The 5,000-nt window shown below is 41.3% G+C and overlaps 1 protein-coding gene across 1 annotated transcript in view; it reads right to left on the bottom strand.

The window, feature by feature from the left end:
* LOC125028046 (pleckstrin homology-like domain family B member 1) overlaps window positions 1-5,000 on the bottom strand; it is a gene marked incomplete in the record, with an annotated part of 200,076 nt that overhangs the window by 162,910 nt on the left and 32,166 nt on the right.

Here is a 5,000-nt window from a genome sequence, read left to right as displayed (position 1 = left end):
GTTTTCTTAAAAATCATTCATATTAAGCAGATATAATTGTTTTCTTGCTCTCGAGGAAGTCAACCAGCAAATTCCCCTCTGTATCCTAGAAGACAGTGGCCATGACCTTTCCTCTTATACACTCAGATTTTGCTTTGACTGGTCCACTTCCACCCCTGGGCAGCCACTGCTTTGATTGAATTTTGTCCTCGGGATCATACTGGTAGAGCTATGTTGCATCCCGTCACAATTCTTTGCAGAAAAGCTTCAGAGTCCTCATCCAACTTCTTCAAAATTTCCATTGAAAGATCTACCCTTGTTTGCTGCTGATCTGGGCGCAACAGCCTTGGCACCTATCGAATTGTGTGTACATAACCCAAAGGGATGTTGACTATGTTTGCTACTGATTCAGTGGTCATTCGTCTATCCTTTTCAATCAACGTTTTCCTCACAAACTGACATTGATGGCCTGCTACCGCGGGTCTCATCTTCAATTTCGTTTCTTCCACTTCTGAACCGACTTATCCATTCAGGTGAATTAAAATCAAAATCCTTCCATATGATTTTTAGTTATGCACTTTTTTTCAGAAGTTTTTTGAAGCCCCGCTCCTAGAGAGCCCTCAAAATGGTGCAACATTAGTCTTTATATATATTTTCTATGTCATACAGTAAAACAAGAGACATATACTGTATAGTAAATAGCATTCAAAAATAATTTTAATACAATGCATTTAACCCAATGCTGCCGGGGAAAATGAATAAAAAATGGGGAAAATGCTGTGCTCATTTTCCATATTTTTTTGTGAGAAATGTCTCTGCACATAGATGGCGCTGCTAGTACTTACTATGTTATAAACATTAGTAACAGCAAAATAACAAAATATTTTCGTAAATCAAAGAAAAGGGTAAACGGGCGAGACAGGTAGTACTCGTAACTGGCTCATTGGTGACTTTGTACAAGTGTAGTAAATGTGTAAAAACAATCAAACAAGTACTCATAGTGGGCATAGCACGTACGTACACGTCATGCCCGTAGGTATTGGGTTAATAATAAGGCCGTTGTCGCGCTCGGATCAATTATAGAAGTTTGCGCACCTGTCCGATTTCTCTGAGGATCTCCTCACAGGACATTCGGTCAGTGTCAGGGATGCACAATGAGTATATGAGGTGAATATATGCGTATGTGCGTGTGCGTGTGCGTGTGTGTGTGTGTGTGTGTGTGTGTGTGTGTGTGTGTGTGTGTGTGTGTGTGTGTGTGTGTGTGTGTGTGTGTGTGTGTGTGTGTGTGTGTGTGTGTGGATGAAAGAGAGAGTTTTACAGAACAATGTACATGCCCTGCAAAAGGCAGAGTAAGATGCTATAAACCTCTATCCAAACTGTCTGTGCTTCTGTTTTTGTAAAGGTCTCAGTCAAATATTGGTTATACATGCTTGAAGGGCTGTCCCATTGTCCTTACATTATTCACATATCGTCTAGTTGGTAAAGAAAAAAGAAAAAGTCTTATATCACTAATCATATCAAAGACAAGTCCAGTGTCTTTAATAAAAGTAATGTAATCAATGAGTGCTGGTCTCTGGACAGTGCTATTTGGTCGATAGGATGCAGTTTTCGAGCAACAAAGTAAGTAATGTGTAAGATTATGCGACTTGGACACCTTGCATATTTTGCAGTGATGATATGATAGGCTTTGCCTCCAAAATTGCATGTTGTGAATAATATGTAGTATACTGATATCCTATGCGTAACCTGATTAGTGTAACCTGCTCTCTCCGAGACAGTCCATTAGAGACTTTGTGTGGTTTATCCATATCAGATGGTTCATTTTTCTTCAGTTTTTCGGTGGTCCGTACCTGGCCCTCATATAGGTTGATATTCCTATATTAGAGAGCATCCAATATGGTGACACTTGTATACCATGCTAGAAATTTGGTGCAGGATACTCCTAGTTGCCATATTTCCTGGGCTAAATGCAGCAAGCCTACAGAGTGCACCATGTCTGTCTGAGAAGACAGCTAAGTGTTCACCACCTTTTTTGATGGCATAGTATATGGACACTGATTCGGCATCAGTTGAGTTTGCCCAGTTGGAAATTCGTATACATTCTTTAAGAGAAAAGTCAGACATTAATACGCAAATCCCTGCTGTTCTAGGAGGATCAGTAGAGGCATCACAGTAAATTGCAAGTAGGGGGTACCATAAGGGGGATGAAGAATTTCATCTATATATTTCAGGCAAGGTCCTCTTAATTTTGTTGCAGATAGATTTGAGCCCTACTTATTTGTGAATATGAACATATATATGTCATATATGCCATGGTACAGCAATTTATGTTATGTCAAATAGTGAAGGGGACAAAACTCCTTCTGGAGTCCCTAACTCTAGTGCACCACAAGCACTGTAGGTTCCTTGGTACCATCCATACCTTTGCTCTTCTCAGAGAAGCTTCCCCTTAACTCCTAGAAGTAATTCATGGAGGATTGCAGTAGGAGAGGCTCTGTCGAATGCTCCTTTGAAAGCTATGAAGTAAAAAGGGATAAACACATTTGCGTTTCTTTCCCTTTTTGGAAACCAACGACTGAAGGATGAATTTGATCACTGATCTGGTGGAGCAGACAAGTGAAAATCCTTTCACAGGTTTTAGAGACAGAATGTCAGAGAAATTAGCCTGAATTCATCAGGGTATTCTGGTTTTGGGATGGGATTAATGGTAGCTTATTTCCAGGCAGTGGGCAAGATGCCTAAAATATAGGTTAAGTTGAAGAGATCAAAAAGAGGATGTCTTCCCTTTATCTGTACTTTTGCAAGGAGCCAGGTGATGTCATAAGTGATTCCATCATCCCCAGATGCAGTGAATTTCCTAATCATCATGGCTGTAAGAAGTTCATGACCTGACAAAGGTGCATCGGCCTCATCTAAAAGTTGGCACTGATAGTCAATTTCATGTTTGTGTTTTAACTTAAGGGAGCACCTCTGTATGGATAATGTAAAAGAGAGAGAGAGAGAGAGAGAGAGAGAGAGAGAGAGAGAGAGAGAGAGAGAGAGAGAGAGAGAGAGAGAGAGAGAGAGAGAATGTGTGTGTGTGTGTGTGTGTGTGTGTGTGTGTGTGTGTGTGTGTGTGTGTGTGTGTGTGTGTGTGTGTGTGTGTGTGTGTGTGTGGGTGCGTGCGTGCGTGACTGAGTAGGTGAGTGAGAGAGTGAGTGTGTGTGTGAGTGTGAGTGAATATCTACGGGTGTATCCAGGCCAGGGTGGTCACATTCCATGGGCCACTTCAACAGGAAGGCCCAGTCTTGCGGGCCGGACAAACACGCGGTATACTACAAGGTCTACTGTGCCTTTAATTCTAAACTAATACGAGTGAGATGCCTACAGTCGAAGCTTTCTTGTATTATTCCGATTGTGATGCTGACTGACGCAAGGTACATGTTCCATTATGCATTTAATTGCTAACTTCTGATTTTCCATGATTTATCTTTAGAAATTATTAATATCCGTGTAACTTTTATCCTTATACAATTAATAACTATATATCAAAATATGAACGGTCGTGGACCGCAAGCGGCCCGCAGTTGGACTACGCTAATCTAGGCAATACAACCTAATGCACCCCTTTCTACCCTCAAAACACCATTTCACTGATTGTAGGCGATAAATATAATTGCGTTTATGCCCTTTACATTTTTTTCCTACCACGTTAATAATCTATCCGCTACGAACATCGATACAGCGAGCAAAAGGACTGCGTAACTTAATACTAAATAAAGAGTAACAGTAACGGGGAAGACGTCTAAATCTTTCTTTATGACATAGTTTACTAATCTGCACAAATCTCTTTGTCTGTTCAGGTTCCAAACAACGATTTCTGACAATACAGCGACCGCTGAGAACTACGAAAGACTTTCAATAGTACGCATAATAAAGATAGAATTAATAATTAACAAAATGCATCTAACAAAATTGGCGTTTTAAGTTTTGTGCCCATTCGCCTCAAGTTTGAGTCTCCCACTTCCTCTCATGATTAGGTAATCCCCATAACTCATGCAAAACTTGTCACTGTAGTTATTCAGTAAAGAGACACCCAGTTACGCGACACTACTGACTGTCCGTTGTACAGTGGCGTTCGTATGAAAACACTTGCTTGAAAAGGGGTTTCACAAGTTTCCTGTTATCTTCTGTTTAGGTCCGCTTTCCCTTTCGTGATTATATTTTTGCATTAACGGTTTCCACAAATACTCATGGAGCCGTAGGCATATCATGAGACCATAGAATATACATAGATACACTCATGCGCGAGCTCCCACCCCCAACCCCTATCCACCAATCCCTTGTTCGTTGTTATCGTTGGGGGCTTAGGAGACGGAGACTTAGGCCACAGCCCTCACAGGTCTTTTCTTCTTCCCCATTCCTTTTCCTTCTCTTCATCATCCCTCTCTTTTGTCCACTTATCCTAATCGTTAACCCATTTTACCCTTTTCGCCACAATACTTTATTATAATGCTACATGACCTCTGTCAAGCACATTTAATTGTTTTAACCATTCTACGTCAATGGCCTTAGATGTTGACGCGGCAGAATTTTTCAATAAATAAAAATCATGCTTAAGTGCGCTGCATTACCAGCAGATTTCTACCTCCTTACACACACGGAGGAAATTATCAATAATACATTTCCTGCCAATCCTGTCACGTCGCTGCCAGGCGCGGATACTGTAATGGTGTTCTTTGGAGCATTCAGTCCCGCCGCGTGCATTGCTTTTCATTCTATTTCTTTTGTCTTCTTTCGCAAAAAACTTTGCCAGGCCAAAAATATATTATAAACTGTTCTTAGAGAGGAAGGGAGGAAGGGAGGGAGAGAGGGAGAGAGGGAGAGAGGGAGAGAGAGAGAGAGAGAGAGAGAGAGAGAGAGAGAGAGAGAGAGAGAGAGAGAGAGAGAGAGAGAGAGAGAGAGGGGGGGAAGGAGGGAGAGGGAGAGATACATAGAGAGAGAGAAAGAGAGAGAGAGAGAGAGAGAGAGAGAGAGAGAGA

This window comes from Penaeus chinensis, chromosome 8, assembly GCF_019202785.1.
Source record: "Penaeus chinensis breed Huanghai No. 1 chromosome 8, ASM1920278v2, whole genome shotgun sequence".
NCBI classification, from domain to species: Eukaryota; Metazoa; Arthropoda; class Malacostraca; order Decapoda; family Penaeidae; genus Penaeus; species Penaeus chinensis.
This window is presented reverse-complemented; position numbering and strand designations above follow the sequence as displayed.